This window comes from Nothoprocta perdicaria, unplaced genomic scaffold, assembly GCF_003342845.1.
Source record: "Nothoprocta perdicaria isolate Ctin4 unplaced genomic scaffold, notPer1 scaffold_161, whole genome shotgun sequence".
NCBI classification, from domain to species: domain Eukaryota; kingdom Metazoa; phylum Chordata; class Aves; order Tinamiformes; family Tinamidae; genus Nothoprocta; species Nothoprocta perdicaria.
In genome coordinates this window covers 1,023,341-1,041,605 of record NW_020454772.1, presented here as the reverse complement: position 1 = coordinate 1,041,605, position 18,265 = coordinate 1,023,341, and the positions used below count along the sequence as shown (strand labels likewise).

The following is an 18,265-nucleotide window of genomic DNA, read 5'->3' as shown; positions in this document are numbered from 1 at the left end:
CCCAAGCAGGCCCAGCTGAACCTCGTATGTGCAGTTTAAGGGCTGAGAGTCATTTGCAGAGGGGTGAAATGAATGGCCATGGTGCTCCTAGCACCTCCTGCCAGCCCCAGGTCCCCTTTAGCAGCCATCCTGTGCAGGGGGGAACTGTAACTGCACCTCTCCAGGTCCTTTCTCCTGCAACAGGAGTGCAAGCCGCTTGGAAAGGCACGGAGCTGCACGACAGACCAAGCGCAGGCAACTCCCTCAGACTGTAAGTGAGAGCAGCTCTGCACCGTTTCCTCCTGAAATGAAAAACTAATCACCTTGGCGCTGCCTCAAGTTACCATAATGCAAGAGAAACTGTTTGTTCTGTCACCACGCCTCATGCAGACAAGTCATTGCATATGTCAAAAGGATCTTCTAATAAATAAATAAATAAATGTAAAAGACCACTATTTTATCTCATAAAAAATGAAACCTGCATTTCCCTCAGGACTTCTTAGCCAACCCACTGGGTAACTCCCCAAATAAATAGTGGCATTTCAGGATTAGTCAAATACAAAAAGAAAAACAGAAAGTGCCAGCACAAGGAGTGGAACAGACATCATGTCATTCACGTGGGCAGCTACAGGAGCCAGAGCAGAGTCAGTCCATACGGGGCAGTTACACACGTATTTACAGCACACGTTAAAGCATTTACAGCATCCAGGCCTTACTCTCTGCTTTTAAGGCCCCAGAAATTCACTTGGTGTTGCAAAGCACTGAGAAAAACTAGAGCAAACCAACCTCACAAGTTGTATGCAGCTGGTCCCATAGCCAGCTTTGTGATCCCACACATGAAATTCCCAGCACTATCAGATGGAAATTAGAATTGGACCACTTCAAAACCAGCAACAAGCAGCGCTCTTATGATTCAGCTAATGAGAACTACTCAGTGTTGTTACGAGAGAGCACAGCGCTGGTAGATGAGTTGCTGTTGCTGTTTCACAGCCACTAACCTCTGAGTTCTTGCTTTAAGAGCTGCCCTTACAGTGGTTTGCCTTTATTTTTAGAGATTGGCACTTAAAATTGATCTCCAAATAAATTCTTCAAATACGTAAAGAAAATTGTTCAATGGCCCAAAACAACATCTTAATAAAACTGCTTCCAAGAAATGTTCCATATCCACTTTAATCCACTGAGATAATCAGAGCTTAGCATTCAATAATCAAGTATTTCTTCATCTGAGTATCATGAAAGCCGCCCACGCAAAACCACAGATGCGTTGGTAAAACACAACAATGTTCCTTTTGCAATGTTCCTAGGAAAGCAGTTTGTCCTCATCCAATGACCACAACACTATTTATCTTTTCCCAAAAACAAAGCAGCTTCCCGATAGAGAGAGCAATTAATTCCTCAACTAGAAGTCATCGTTTCACGGAGAGCTTTCACAGCAGCATTCCCAGGACATCTGAGGAGGACTGGAGCAGCACCAGCGAAGGAGACTTCGTTCTTGCCACGGCTTGGCCCCAGAAGGGATCCAAGAATGATCCAACTTCCCAGTCACACCGTGCAGAGCAGACCCGCTCTCTGCACTTGCCATTTCATCCCTTGGATTGATTCTTTGTCCAGGACTAAAGGGAGCCCCTGTGCTCCAGGCACCAGGTCAAGGGACACAGGCGGCCAGCCCTGGCTAACCTGGCCACAGCTCTCCAAGGCAAAGAGCTCCCACCGAATCCCTAACGTAAACCTTCTCCCCGGCACGACGGCGGGGCGGCAGCGGAGCCTCCGCCGCGTGTAGCCAGCGGCCCCGCAGCACGCCTGGCCCAGGGGCTGCACACCGCAGAGAGCCCCTCTGGAAGGGCCCCGAACACACAGCACAAAATACAGGACCGAGGCACTCACAGGCAACCTGCCTGGACGCCACCAAACACGTCCATGACTGTCCTTGCTCCTCTCCAGCCCTTCTCCCGGAGGGCGGGAGGGAAGGCAGCAAGCAGGGGGGCCTGGGACGGGCTGAGGATTTTGTTTGCACCAAACGCACGTGTGTTCAGTGCTTAAATACCCCCTCTGGTCTAGGTGACAATGTGTGCACGTACAGCAGTCTCTGTGGGTTATAACCTTTTCAAAACCAGGAAAACAATCCATCAGTGCACTGCGAGTTTTTAAACACCTCTACTAATTACTGCCGTTTGTGTGAGCTGTCCCAAGTGCTCCTTCTCCTTAGCTTTTAGTCTAGAGGAAAAAAAAAAGAGCTTAATTAAAGTAACCAAAAAAAGAGTCTGGAAAGCACGCCACATGAAAGTCTTCTCAATATTTAATACTGTATCATGAGCAAGCCCTCATTTTGACTCAACAGCAGAAGATCCTGCAGGGTTCATTTCAGGCTGCAGGCATTTGATACTGCATTGACCTCACAGTATTTACATTCCCCTTAGGAAAATCTGGCATGCTGTCCAACTGGGGAAGATCATGTCTGGCACTGCTGGAGCTACCAGTGCTGGAAGCAAGCAGAACCACGGCGAAAATAGCAGGGGGAATGGGAAGGGCACATACACCAAAATAAAAGGAGAAGGAAGAATAGAAAGAGAAGGTCAAACAGCAGAAGAAAAACATCAGAAAGACAAGAATCAGAGACGTTTGTTTGTTTTCCTGCTAGAAGTCCCCATTTTTTGTAACAATTAGTAGCATACACAGGCTTATGAACTAAAGATCAAAATGGTTTCAACTCAAATTAAGGAAAACAAACAGATACTTGGAATATTATCCCTTTCTAATGAAATTAACAGCTGCCCAGTGCAGTTTTGTCTGCACTGCATCCAATTTCTGGTGTGGTTGTCCTACCTATATTAAATCTGGATAGGAGAAAGGGTAAAAAAAGAAAAAGAATGAAGCCCTGCACAGCTATAAACTCCGGGCTCTCCCCTTCCCACTGCAGTTGTAAGACAGGCCTGTCTAATTCATCCATTAAGCCAACTCCCAGTGCATTAACCCCCTCCCCCTATTCACTTAAAGCTCTCATTTAGGTCCCTGCTTTTGCACAGAAATTACATACGAATACAAGAGCTAGTCAGCAAATTACAGCCAATATTTCCCTATTATTATTGAAGTGCTTATCCCAACTTCAATCAAGTGCAAATGATAGGCTTGCTCTTTACAGGCGCACACCCCCAGCCACGCAGTCTCCTGTGCTGCTCCACCAGGCCGTCTGTGTTCGGGATGCAAGTGCTGAACTCACTCGCTCCAGATTCTTTTCTCTGCCTCACTGAGAAGCTCAGTAAAAGCCCCAAGTTACCATATCTTTTGATAACCCTATTTCACAATTGCACAAGGCAATTTTTGAACAAATAAAGCAACAAAAACGACAGAAAATGAATTATTCTCGTGAAAGTTAGCACTGATTAAAATACATGCCTAAACCTCAAACATCTTAAACCCTCATTAAAAATTGAGTGCTCTTCTGCCTGCTTTAATGTTTATCAAATACCATCTCAAAGCCGAAGGGAGGTGGGGAGAGGACCCCTGATTAATGAATCAGGATTGCAAGAGATCCTATTCCTCCCCTTACTTAAAAGCAAAATATTAGTAATTCCAACTGCATTAGTAATTCCAACCAGGTGCAATCTCTCAGGTAGCCCAAGATCAAACCATTTCCGGGCTCTGAGACACAACCTCACTTTCAAGCTGGTAGGACATTACTGCTTACATCAACAGAAACCTCCTACCTTGGGCTCACCTCACATAGTTCTTCCCCACCTGCAAAAATAGAAAGATTTTCACTTAACTTACATACTAAAGCTCAAAAACGTTTGGAAGCAGCAGGCATCCAAATAAAAGATTTTAACGAAGAGGCTAAAGCACTGGCAGGGAACTGCCTGCTGAATTTGATAGGGCTTTTTGTTGTTTTAAGCCACCAAGTGAAAAATCAGAAGGCAGAGCGATCCCGAATTTCCTGTCGGACAGGTTTGGCGCTCTCACGGACGCTTAACAAAAGCCACAGCAGAGCGAGGCCCATTACAAAACCTCAGCAGCTTCCTAGGCCTTCCCAATGCAAGGGTAAAAAACACTTCAGGAAAGGGTCTGCTTGTTTCCTGAAGTCTAGAAATCTTTCTGTACTTTAGAAATGAAGCAAAGTGGAAATGCAAGAAATTTGGGGTATGAGGTGGGTAAAAAAGGCATGAAAAACAGCATGTTCTTCCTGTGAACTACTGAAACCACTACTAGCTGTGAGAGGTCCAAGAGAGTATCTCTTCATTTCATTCATATTTAAACAGAAGCCATTTCACCCAGACTACTGGGTATCGCTCAAATAAATAATTCCAAGCCTTCATATTTTATGCTCTTTACCATTTACTTCATATTGTACTCTGCTAGATTATTAAGCAGATTTAGGGTTTTTTGTGGTTGCTGTTTATCTGCTTTCTCAAAGATTTTTTAAAAAACACTAACTGTGGCAAACACTCTAGGGAAAGTCTTAACGTGGGAGAGTTTTAGTGTATTTTCCCCATGCAATCTCCATTTCAAAACCAAATCGTCAGACAGACAAGAACTGCAGAGGATGGAATACAAGGCCCAGACTGGTAATAAAACTCAGTCCACCTAACCCTACAGTGTTGAAATGATCCACACTGCTACCTTCTAATCTCATCTCCACGTCACTTCAAGGCAAAGTTTATTTAATAGACTTGCCAACTGTAGCACTGTCAGTGCATATTTATCTGAGATTGAGAGCAAGGAGGGAAAGGAGAAGGAGAGAGAACGTATGGCAGGTATCGGAATATATTTTTCTAGACTCAGCACTACTGTGTTGCTACTTGCACACAAAGAAGAATTTTTTTTTAATTGACTAGAAGATACTAATTTAAAAGACTAGTATCTGTATCAAAACAGGCAGCATCTCAGATTCCACTCATCACTCCTCAACAAATAAGTCTTAGGTAGGGAAAAAAAAATACAGAAACTCCACAGAGATAAAAATCCTTGGCAAGAAAAGAGGGTAGTATTAAAGCCTGAGGGAAGTACTAGTCCTTTAGTCCTTTACACTACAGCATGTTCCTTGTTGAGCTTGTGGTGAACAGGCTTCACTCGTGGTTGCAGCCATTATACGTATCTAATAAGCAAGACATTCCTCTCCAGGTTGGTAGCAGGAGGGCTTTCCCTACCAACAGCGTGAGACTTCCACAAGCGAGCACATTCGGCACAGTTAATCCCAATTATCGCGGAAGAATCTCTCCTGCCTATCTGACCAAGGAGGAGCATTTGACACCTAAGCCAGGATTTTTTTCTGTTGGCTGAACATCTAAGAACACCTTGAATACAGCAGGACACACATCTGCACATCCCAGGTATTTTTAGGTATTAATCCAGAAATATACACATATATTGGCTCAAGTGTCAATGCTCTTTCAATTGTAAAAATAAAGAAAGAAGAAGGTGGAAACACCTTCCTTCTGCAAAGAGGGCTCCTTAGGAAAAGGGAGGTTTCTACGCCTCTTCGCTTGGAGCCACGAGGAACGCTCAGTCCCACAGCAGCCGATACCCACATCACAACCAACACCCACATCAAGCCTAAGAGGTAAAGTTCACAATTCTACCATGAAAGAGCCTCAAGATCAGAGGAGATTACAGGGATTTCTAACCAGGTTTAACTTGCCTCTTTATTCTGATTAAAATTAATTAACTCTTAAAATAAACATTCAACGTTACGACAGCGATTGAGCACACATCTCTGTGCAGTTTTCTTTCTCCGCCTTCTATATCAATCTTTAGCAAAGGCTTCCATCACGAAGATTTTAATATACCTACAGAATTCTCTTTGTACACAGGAAAGTAGCCTCAGAAAATGACATTGCCAGTATATTAAAAAAAAAAAAAAAAGGGGGGGGGGGGGGGGGGAGGAAAAAAATAACAGCAGCAGCTAGTTTCCTGATGGAGAAAGAGGAAAGCTGGCAAAGTCATCAGTTTCAACATCCAATCACAAATTATTTTTTCTCCCCCAGGGATGTGAAAGCACTACTTGCTTATTTTTTGTTGCTTACAACATTTTGTTTCAAACTGGGTTTTCTGCCCTTCCTATAAATGAGGAGTATTGAAAAACTGTCTAGCTGTTCTGATCTGTTTTTATACATCCCAAAGTCTTAAAAATGATAAATATGGGACATCAGTCAGCAGCTGTTTAGTCTGTAGAGTTTAAAATAAATAAAAACAGGAAAACAATATAAAAATACAGAATTTGGCTGGTAGTATAACTCAGATAGGGGCATTTAAAGCCGTATTTTTTGCAGAGTTGATTCCATGGCCCACGGACTTCCAGGAACTTACATGGCCCCAATCACTGAGTATTAAAGAACATGCAAAGACTCCATGAGATACCGGAATTGAAATGATTTCCCTAAAAGATGCAGAAGATGGCATTTAAAGCAAAATATTCACTCCATATCGTCCTATCGAACACCCTTGTTTTCTATGATTCCTCTCATCTGGTCTGATCTCAAAACATTTAGAGCTAACAGAGCACAACATTAGTTCCTCAAGTATTTGTTTCTGCTAAACATGATTTGTAATAGATTCTGGAAGAGAAGAAATAGGAAGCTAATTTTAAAGGAAGGATTGCTTGGCAATGTATCTTTCCCTACAAATGGCTGCCCTTACTAAGCCACCCTGGAGATAGCTCTGGAAAAACTTCAAAAGAGCCCTGGATATCCAGCCCATCCCTACCCAATACCTCTGCCACCTAGGCAGGTGCAGAGAAGAAAAAGGCAGCACTGTAAACATCTTTTTAGCTTTTTTTTGGTGGTACTTACAGTAATCACAATCTTTGAACAAATGAGTACTTTTCAGTCGGTAGGTAATACTCTGCCATTGAGCAGTTTCTTTAGATCTGCTGTTTAAAAAGAACAGATGAACCTGGGTTTTTTATCTGTTTCCTCTTGCAGCAAAGGCAAAATTGGTTTGGTTCTAAGCTTCATACAGCAAAATTTGAGCAGACCTGTGAAAACTCCCTGAACTACCCCGTACTGGGAAGCGGGTTTCCCAGTTTCATTGGGTGACGATGCTACCAAGTTCCCTATTTGAAAACCGTTCTACTTTTCCAAGTGGCTGCTGCAACCCCCCGCTTCCAGCAACACTGTCAGAGGATGCTTTCCCATCCACCAGCCACGAGGGTTGGGAAAAAGACAAGTCAGTGGGGAGGAAACACCCAGGTTCCACCTTGGAGACAGGGGCAGGGGAGGGAAGGGGAGCCAGATGGAGGCAGGTACTTACGGAGGGGCAGCCAAGGCAGGCGGGCAGAGCGCGCGGGGCCGCTTCGCCCCTGCTCCCTGCCTGCAGCTCCCGGAGCTCTCGCGTCGCCGCCGCGCGCCAAGGCCGACTGCGCTGCCGCTGCCAAGCCGGATCCTAGCTCGGCTTTCCCGAAAGCCTCATTCATTATCATAAGAGCCACCGTAACATCAACAGATGCTGGAAAAACAGGCTTTGCACAGCACCGCAGCAGAGCGTAGTTTTGATCAAACGTGATACCAACACTTAAGAGACCACGGGGAAAAAAAAAAAACGTGCAGGCAGTGCCTTTAAATAAAATCAAAATATACAACGTAAACTTCAAAGATTTTATTGAACGTGACTATATTCTTCCGCTGGCAAGTTTCAGGAGACTTTTGCCTGCCAGTTCAGTCAAGGTAGAGCAAGAATGTGGGTACTAAGATAGGGAAGGGAAGGAAAATCTAAAAAACAGCCAGATAGGATAGGAGAAGAAACACTGGTATAAACAACCAGCCCAGAATGTTATGTGGGGAGCCTATCGGCTCAGACACATTTTTCCTGGAGCTGGGAGAACAACGTCCCACTGTATCTGTACAGCACTGCAAGAGCCACCCCCGGCAAGTTACCATCGATCAGCATTTTCTTGGCTTTTCACCCCCTTCACACACTGGGGAGACCAAAGCTGCAAGAGCACAGAATTCACTTCACACTAATAGGATCTTAAAGTAGATACGAGCTTTCTCTGCAATTAATGCAAAAGCTAGGAAAAGAATCTTATCACTTCCAAAATCATGAATCCAGAACTGCTCAGTTCTTACTCATTTGCTTAGAGTTATCAAAAAGTTTCAGTGCCTTCAATAGCTTAAAAAAAAATAAATAAAGTTCTTCCTTGGTTTCAAGTCTATCTTTAAGATTGAAGCAGTCAAGGCATTACCCAAATTTAGAAACACTCTTCAGGAAAGAGACAGCTCAAAACAGCTACCACAGACGTCACACTCCAAAAGAAACTTCATAAGCACAGTCATTTTTCACTGTCACATTGGTATTCTACCTGCCAGACTCACTTAACTTTGAAACAAGTTCACAGGCCAGGGGTAGTAGGCCCTGTCAGACCTGCACACAAATCAGAGAACACGTTTTCATGGGGTGAACCTTTGCCACCCTCCCCTCTGGGAGAAATTTCCCTCCTAGAAATTAGGAAGTCCTAGAAATTGCTCCTAGGAAATTAATTCTCCCCCTCTAATCCTCCTCCTAACCTTGCACGGCCGCCATGGTTTTCTCCCCACTCCTGCTCTTTCTGCAGCTCGTCCCACCTTCATAGACTTCTCCTTGGGTTATCCAGACTCAGCCTCTCCATCCCCTTCCCATCTCATCCTGCCGCAGGCTGCTTCTTGGATGCAGGCACCACCTCCCCTCCTCCGCTGACATCGGCCATTTCTCCCTGTACCTGTAACGTGGGCCAGTCCATTCCCAGTTTCTGCATCGCGACCCTTCTGCCCTTCCCCGCCACTGCTGAGCTCCTCTTACACAGCCAGGCCCTTGCACAGCTTCCCCACAGCACCATCCTCAGACACAGAGCAGCTTCCTGGCTTCTTCCTATCTCTTTGGATTCCTCCTTCTCCCATGGGGAATGTGTGCTTGTCCCAGGAAGCACAATTCCAACTTGCCTGCCGAGCGAGCTGCAGCAGCGGGTCCAACACAGCCCAGGGAAGCGTTGCAGAGCGCAGCAGCACCGTGCAGGGCCGAGCGCTCCCCAAGCAGCAAGCGCTGCCCAGCCAGGGCCAAAGCCACGGGACCATTTGTTGTTCTTGGAAAATTCAGCAGAATAAAAAGGAAATGCTAAAATTGGTAACTGATTTGGTGGCATTTCTAAAAAGTGCTTTTCAGAACAGTTTGCCTACTTCAAAAGCCAAAGGTGACGGGCTAGTTGCAACATTATGTGACACTTCGTCTATTTACCCATGTGCCACTACTTGATCTAGGGACATCTCTCCAGGAAAGTAAGTACCTGATGAAGGCCAAGAATGATCTTCAATCTTTCCTTAACTTTAATAAAATAAATTTGTGCCAGAGGAAATCAAAACCAACTTGTTTTTTAGGAGCTGCACTGCTTCTTTCTGTTGGAGGAAGACAATCCCAGCTATTCTTGTTTTTCCCAATCCAACTTTTTCCTTCTAGGAAAGATTTGTCTGCAAGTATGTCTAGTCCCTGCTGAACTTTTCTGGAGACCTTCAGGTTTATTTCTTCAATCAAAGCTTCTCAGGTGAACAGGAGGGGACCTTTAAAATGCACACAAGCACAAAGGTTCAAGCAAAAGCTGAATTCCTAACCGGTAGAGGTTTATTTTAATAAAAAACAGAAACTCAAGGCTGAATGAGACCTTATTTAACTGGCTAATAAATTTCATTTCAAACTCCCAACTACAGTAGGCACACCTGTACTTGACAAAGAACCTTCGTGAGAGCATGCAGCACCTCCAGTTCATGTAAGAGGGAACTCGCTTCAGCTTTGACTCGAGCCTGCCCGTGTCCTCCTTAGCTAGCCAGGGGCAGATGTTGCTCACATGGATGCAGCTGCAGGATTTAAGCTTCAGCACAAAACCTTAAAATGCAACTTTGACCTTCTTAAATCTTGTAAGTTCTTCAGGGCATTTTACTTGCAAACTTCATCAGCTTTTGTACTGTTTGAAAAACATCGGTACTACAGCAGAGGTAAGAAATTAAGGCAAGCGATACTGGTGCAAAACTCCTGGACTAGCATCCTTGGATTGACTTTTAACAACTTTGGCAAATCCTATCAGCTAATTGCTATAAATCTGGTCTAACGGGAAAAAAAGAATCAATACAAACATCCTAAAAATCCTAATGGATTTAGCAGATCAGGTAGGGGAGAGCAAGGCAACTGAATACCTGAGTTTAGATAATCTAGCAGCTGTATCAGCAAGCCTTTCTTTTAAAAACATATATAAAGATGTACGTGTACACATAACGACACATTTATGTAAAATTTATCGACATCACACATACATTTTTTTTTCCCAAGTGCTAATGATTAGACATCACAAGGAAACAGAAGCATCAGGTCTAAGCTTAAGAGGCAAGAGCTCCAACACCCGCCACCACGTTCACACCTTCTCCATAGTAAGTATCACAACACATGGGTTACCACATGGGTCCATTTTCTCAGGCACCTACAAGTAACTTAAACTTCTCTCCCATACTACTACTCTGATTAAATCTGCTTTGCAGATAAAACCTTTTCCAGAGTTGAGGACAAGGACCCAACACACTGCGCATGAACAAGCAGCCCAATGAAAGAAATGTTCTAAAATCTCTAATTTCTCAGCATGCAAAGGCATCATTTTCGAACTGACTCTTCCCATACCTTATTTTACTTAATGTAACACAAGATTCAAGTGACAAGCTCAAGAAAATAATTACCAGAACTTATATTTGAGCGTGTCAATTCTACAATCATACTGCTCTACACTGAAAGAAATCCTGTACTCAAGATAGAAGTTTAGTTGTTAAATGAATATAAAAGGAATATGAAAAATTAATGACAGAATTCCCACTAAGAAATGGAGCAGAGCCATCTGTGCCCAATGCTAACGTTAAGGATACGTAAACAGATTTTCTCTCTCCCATGGGGACAAAGCAGTTTTAATATGCGACCAGCTCTCATGAAAACATATGCAAAATATTAAGGTTTTCTATTATTTTATTTTTACACGTAACTGGCTAGTAACCTAAATAAATCTATACTTAACATTCGACGGTTGAGAAAACGTAGGTTGCGGGAAAAAACCCAAAGAACTGCAACAAACACCACACATTTTGTCCTCTGTGTTTCCAGAGGGGGGTGAAGAACCCTCGACTTGCAGTCATTACGATCATTTTTCTAACAATTCAAAAGAGAGGGAAAAAATGTGAAAAAGGTCCAAGTCCTAACCATCAACAACTTACTAATGCAACTTTATGCAAGAATAAAACTCTGTTATGCAATGGGATTGTAACTCCTCACCTGCTGCTGTTTTAGAATACATTTCCTTTTTAAAGGCAGGACAATCTCACTGTCATGAAAAAAACATGTGTAAAACAAATCAGCTCTATTTGTTATTTACTTATTCTGAAAGCAAAAATCCACATCCCAACAAAAATAAGGAGTCCTTTAAAAATAATCACATTTCAATGCAGTCTATATCCCGAGCCATTTGTTTGAAATGCCAATTGGAGACGTGTTAGATTTAGACGGCGATTATCTTCTCGACGTTACCCCGATGTGATTATACAGTGTTTACTACATCAAAGCCAGAAAAAACACAGTAATAGATTCGGCGACGCACCCACTTGGAACAGAGCAGGCCTATCATTAAAGAACCATAAAAATCATTTTCAAAAGGTTTTTATTTTCAAACACGCTTCAGCACAAGATCTTGCCATAAAGCAAGGGTGTTGAGTATTTTCATTCAACCCACATTATTTGAAGGTACGCTTCAGAAGTTAGGTGAAATTATTTATGTGATCAGGAAAACCTGACTATCCTTCTCGTATAACTCTCTTTCTGGACACATTACGGAAATTCTATGGCCAAGTACTCGCAGAGCTGAACACATCAAGAGATTTTCATTAACATTCATTCCCTCTTTTTTTATTTATAAGTTGTTTTATGCTCTGGTATAAGTTATTTCTTTGAGATGAAACCACAAACAAGTTTTCAGCACTTCTAGTTTTAACACAGTTGCTGTGCTGTAGTCATAATAAAACAAATACTAGCATTTAGTTCATTTAAAAGTGTCAGACTATTGAAGTGGGCAGGTTGCAGGTAAAAATCTGCACGTCACGCCATCACAACCACCCGTGCTGCTCCCCACCCATGTGGGAGCACAGTGTTAGTTTAGATCCAGACAACTACAATTATTACAGTCAAAATACCACATAGAGTTACACAGCATAACATCTGCAGATACCAATTAGAGTGTTGTCACCTGTCTGCGCTCCCTCTCACATCTCCCTTAGCGCTGCTGGGGCTGACTGGTAGGCACTTGAAAAGGAGAACCTTCTGCATTGGGAAGAAGCTCAAACTCTGCCTGAGAGGCTGCACCTGTGCAGCAAACACATATTTAACTGGGGATGCCAAACTGGTCATACCACGCAAACCCTTTAGGAGACCTGACATTATCCTCCCTACCGACCTCCTACGCCTGTCGAATCGCAGGGGAGTGTTGTTTGTGCAACACGGCTCTCAGAGATGCAGCACCGTTTTTTAATATAAACAGAGCTACTTAAGTGTTGGCTATCAGCAAAACTATCGGCTAGATGTGTATCCTGACAGTTATGACAACACCTTGAATACCAGATTTTACAAGGGGGAGAGTACACAAACGGGCTGTCACCCCGCAAAAACGTGCACGAGCTTTCAGCACCTCTGTCACTCTACAAGAGCTGTCCACACATAGGTTTTTATTTCTCAGTGAAAACTAAAGTTGCTGCTTTCGCGTTGCTACAGCCAACGCATTGCTCCTAGCTTTATTCTACAGTAACTGCATTGATCCAAAAGGATATGAGTCATTTTCCCACTCCCCAATGTAATACATCTACAGAAAAATATTTTAACTTGCCCTCTTCTGCATTTAACTTTCTGAGCAGAAAGGTGGGGACAAAATCCTTAGTATGCTCCTGTCTACAGACTGGTATAATTTTCACAGCCCGTGACAGCAGCACTGTATGACCAAAGCTAAAAGAAGGCAACGTGCAACTGCAAACTCAATCACAGTCTCTTAACAAGAAGGCCCTTTCTAGACAGCAAGGCACCAGTTCTGATTGCGTTTTTAGAGCATTACCCTTTAGTTTATATTTCTTAAAGTTTGTTTACAATTATGATCAAACACTATCATATCTCTACAGGAAGATCTGCCAAGCTATGCAAAGTAAACCATGCAAACACTTCTGTAATACCCATCTCACAACAACTTTAACAGATTAGCCACCTTTTGCCCAAGACTGTTGGCAGGACACACACACACACAAACCAGGACACCTGCGGGCAGCCAACACGCTCTGTTTCTCCTGCACCCACCGCAGCTCCCGCGCTGGTGACACTGCTAACTCAGAGGTGGCAAACCAAGCACACCATGCAGCAAGGAAAAGCTGCTGAATGAATTTGGAAAAAGAGAGTCTGTAATTTGCTAAAGGTCCTTAAATAAGCAAAAGCATCAACAGCTAAACTAAAATATCTAGGCACCACATGACTTTTTTCCGGGTAAGGGTGGTCTGATCATTTCAGCCTGAACAACTTTCAAGATCACATAGCTCCAACACGATCTCTCATCTTCTAGAGAAGAGCTCTACAGCTATGCATCTAATTCAAATAAAAACAATACAGAAAACCTGCCAAGCAGACATACTCCTGAACACACACTACAAACCTAGACTAAAAACATATATATACATACGCACTAAAAAAAGATGGTAGACACCAACACAGGAAGTCTTCAAAATAACACATTAAACTTTGTTTGGCTTTAATCAAATAAATCATAATTACTAGAGAATAAGGCTGAATTAGGATTCTTTTCCTAACAACAAAACAAGATCTTGCCTTTCTGAAGGCATTTAGAGCATAGCACTGTATACACAAGTGTCATATAAACACACAGACAAACTCAAGACATTTCTTGACTTGCAGAGGCAGTTTTGATTGACGGTTACACTCACTGCAGAAGTTTCCTTTGACTCAACTCTGAATCCTTAAGCAGCTTTAATTAAAGTATTTACACCAAAACTAAAGAAATTGTTTTAGCAATGCAGAATTTATTAAACAAAGCTTGAATCCTTTTAGATTTATAGTATAACATTTACATTTAGTTTGGAATACATTCAAGATTACAGCCACATTCAGACAAAGTTAAAATTATAGTATTGCAACAGATAAAAAAAATCAACTTACTTTACATAATATCTTGCACCTTCAAAAGTATAAGCTTCCTCCCAACCTGTGGGTAAGTCTGGAAAACAAGCAACAAAACATTCCAATTAACTTTCAAAATTATGCTCCCCTTACTGGTATATTCTCTAATATTAAGGTAGTTAAAATACTGTGCATCTTTTTGCACATATAGAAAGCAATTAGCCCTTTTAATAAATACTTTAAAGCTGGCTCATAAGACTTTCTCAACCTAAACTCTGTAGTCTAAGAGAAACAACATGATGAAAAATCTGACTTCAATTTATCCCTCTGAAATAATAATAAGGTTTTAAGCGTGTCCTTATTTAATAAGGTTCCTTTCATGATCAATGATTAGAAATCATGGTCACTGTCAGTTCTTTCTGCTCTAAACCTCAGTAGCATTAAATTACTCGATAGATATAGAGATCTAAACAAAAATCAATTTACTGAGTGTGCATTACATGCAAGCCACAGACACCTTAACAGGCATGATACCAAGCACACCACAAAGCTATTTCGTATTAGCATAATTCCACCACTGATGTGACTAACAGAAAGTGCTCCTGAGCTGTGTGCAGCTCTGTTCAGTTTTACACAAAAATAACTCCCCAGGCAAACCTCATATAGGAAGTGGGTACACTTTTCTTCTCTGCTGAGTACCACCAGTCTTAAGAGCCAAGAGCACACATATTTAAAACAAAAATCTCTATGGAAGAAACCAGTGATTTGTTTTTTTCAATTAACAAAATTCTGAAGTAATGGAAGCTGTGAAGATGTTGGACACCTGTTTAAAACTCTGGATATATCACTGCCTTTAAAAGCATGTCCCAGTTCATAAAAATGCTGGTTCATATGTAGGGCTCACTCACCTAAGCATGAAAACAAAAATATATTTCCCAAGTAAAAATTAAAAAAAGAAAACGCTCTCTCCAGACTGTGTGATTTTTCTTGTTTACTTATTTGCTCTGGCTGTCTCTTTTTTACTTCACTCCTGTCTTGTGTAAAAGGAGGAGAAGAAGAAAAAAAAAAAAAAAAAAAAAGGCAGTTTTGATAACGGCAGAGTACAAAGTCCAGCAAACAGGAAGTCTCCCTAGCAGAGGTATTTATGGCTGCAGTGTTAAACTGTGCAGAAGGGGTATCTTTCTAGGATTGATTAGCTCAAAGAAAAAAAAAAATCTCAGTTCTAGAAGAAGATCGAATGTTTTTATATTGTGCAGGAAGTATTCACAGTATTTTATTTAATAAAGAGCCTTACAATAGGATACTATTTCCAAAAGAAGCAGCATTCATTCAAAACTCTCTTAATACACACGGATTTTGACTCGGCTCCAAAACACTGGTCAGAGCGGAACAAGATAGAAAGCCCAGAATTAATTTGCTTGATTGTATCTCTGTATGGAGAGAAATGCACTAACATACATATGAAAGAAAAGAGGAAAAGAAAAAAAAAAAAAACACAGAAATGGTTTGTTTTGGAGATGCTTCAATATCTGATGTGGGAATCACTATCAGTATATGCAAGGTCATACCTCACTTAGTGTCCAGAAGTGAGTTCAATTTACCCGATAACCACCCTTCTGTGCCACAGACAGCCCTCCAGACACCCGACTGCATTTCCTTTCACAGGGCACTCAGTGCCAGGATCGAATAAGGCATTTAAGAAATTCCTGGGAAACGACCATCCACGAGCAGAGCCACGGGTAGCGATTTGGAAGAGACAGGAGCGCGCGGCCAAGGCCGGTGCCCAGCAAGCCAAGCACCCGTCGTGCACCTGCCCCCGTGCCCATCGCCGACACTGAAGGATGGCTTCTCCACGGGACTGGGCACTAAACCTGCGGAAAAGAGGCGCCTGGGAACGAGCAGGAGTTGTATTTCCCGGCTTTCAGCGATTTAGAAGCTCCGGCCGCTCACCGCAGATGAAGCGGCAAAGTTGTGATGGCCACAGACCCAAACAGGTCCCCGCTGGCGGCGCGAGGGCGGCCGCCGCTTCCCAGAGACACTTTCCAGGTTCCTGGCGAGCGCCAGAGCCGCAAGGCAGAGAGCGGCAGCCGCCCGCAGCTCTCGCTGTGCTCCACCACCTCCCAGCGGCTCCGCAGCCCCGCTCCAGCCGTGGCTCCCAATCCTCCTCCTCCTCCAGCACCTCCTGCTGCTCCTTCTCCGGACGGGAACCAGCAAAGGCGGACAGTTCTGCCCTGCTCCAAGTTATTCCTAACGCCTCGGCCGCTTCTCCTCCTACCTCTCGCAGCCCACTCCGCGGCTCGGGAGGCCACCCGCACATCCCGCCGGGATGCGGGAGGGCTTCCCGGTGACCGCGCGCGGCGGGGGCAGCCGGTGCGCTCCCACCTCCCGCGCTCATCCCGCCGGGGCACGGAGCGCGGGAGCATCCCCAAGGATGCTGGCGGGCGCCAACAGCCCGCGGCCACACCGAGCGATACCGGGGTGACGCGAGGCAACGGGAGCGAAGCAAAAGCATAAATAAATAAACACACAGGGAAATAAATAAATAAATAAATAAATAAATAAATAAATAAATAAATAAATAAATAAGGGGGGCGGCAGGAAATGGTCTGGGGCAGGGGCCGGGCGCGCTCGCAGCGCTGCCCCCCGGCGCCAGGGGGCTCCAGGAGGCTCCGCGCGGACCGGGCCGGGCTGGGCCGGGCCGGGCCGGGCCGGGGGCTCCCGGCGGCGCCGCCCGCGGGCGCGGCTCCTACCTGCGCTGCGGCGGTGCCCGGTGATGACGGCCTCTCCGGTGAGCGGGTGCAGCCACGTCGTGCTCTTCGCCTCCTCGCTGCGGGGACACACACACACACACACACACACACACACGCACCGGGTAAGCCGGGAGCCGGCACCCCCGCCCGGCCCGGCCCGCGGCGCGGCGCGGCCCCGCACTCACTTGATGAAGAAGACGCGGCCGCCCTGGCTGATGCCGTAACTCCAGCTGCCGGGCAGCGCCCGCAGCCGCTCCGCGCTCAGCTCCGCCATGGCCGCCCGCGCAGCCGGCGAGCGCCGAGCGGGAGGCGACGGGCACGCGCAGGCAGCGAGCGAGGGGGGCGCGCGCGCGCGCGCGAGCCGGCGGGCGGGCGCGGCCCCGACGCCGCCACCACCTCGGGGCGGGGGGAGGTGGCGCGGACGCCCCGCCCCCTGCCCGCCCCTCCCGCCGCGGGGGCGCGCGCCGGCCGTTGGGGCGGGGCGGGCGCCGCGCGAGGGGGGCCGCCGGTTGCGCCGTAACGGTCGCGCCCCCCCGAAACGACAACAAAAAAAAACGCAAAAACAAAGCGAACCCCTCTCCCTTTCATCTTTCTAGGCAATGAGCCCCCGCTCCTGGAGCCCAGGACGCGCTTCCCGGGCGGCGGCGGGCCCTGCCTGCCCCGCGGAAGAGCTTCCATGCGGGGCAAACCTCGGCGTTTTGAAAGTACAAATGGGAGGCACCGCGGCTGTTCGTCTCCCCTTGGGTCTGCAAAGACGCGCGTTCTTACGGGAAATTAAAACTTTCCTCGGATTTCCTCCGGGGGCGTATACACTCTTCTGGTGCTCACTGCTCCAAGATTTATTTAAAAAAAAAAAAAAAATTCTCATATGAACATGTAGTCTTCAAAAGCAAAAAGATGCTTTTTCTTTTTCTTGATATAAACAGCCCCATTTCTTGAGCTGAATGCCAGTGCTGTAAAAGATGTCAAGGTATAGCAGGCTTCTATTCACATGAGTAATCTGTGCTTGCATTTATACAAAAGGAATAAACAAAAATGTACTAGAACTTTGCTGGGGCCATCATCTTCCTCGGGGAATCACCCTTAGACAAGCACCTTCCAAATGAGGGATGAAGCCAGAGGGTCTGTCAGCAAAGTCCACGTGCACACAAAAATTGGCAGTTCTGACAGGATTCTGCACAGCAACTGCCCTCCTCCTGCCCTCATCCTCCGAAAAACAACGGAGCGGAGCTAAACAAGCTGGTGTGTGACTTGGTCCTCGCCACGCCTGGTGGGCAACACCTTGGGACACGGTTGTCCAACACAAAAGCTGTGGGCGCGCGAGCAAATCTGAGTTGTCTCCATGTGGCTGGAGGTAAGAGCAGGGTTCCTCCTCCCAGCCGTGCTCT

The 18,265-nt window shown here is 45.0% G+C and overlaps 1 protein-coding gene across 1 annotated transcript in view; it reads right to left on the bottom strand.

Annotated features, from left to right (window-relative positions):
- Positions 1-16,937, bottom strand: part of LOC112944175 (pleckstrin homology domain-containing family A member 5-like) — a 150,536-nt gene extending 133,599 nt beyond the window's left edge. Inside the window, exons 1-2 of the mRNA XM_026035559.1 lie at positions 16,878-16,937; positions 14,167-14,224 (exon numbers count right to left, since the gene is read on the bottom strand). The gene's annotated coding sequence lies outside the window, so the exon portion shown is untranslated. The remainder of the gene's footprint in view (positions 1-14,166; positions 14,225-16,877) is intronic.
- Positions 16,938-18,265: the final 1,328 nt, after the last annotated feature.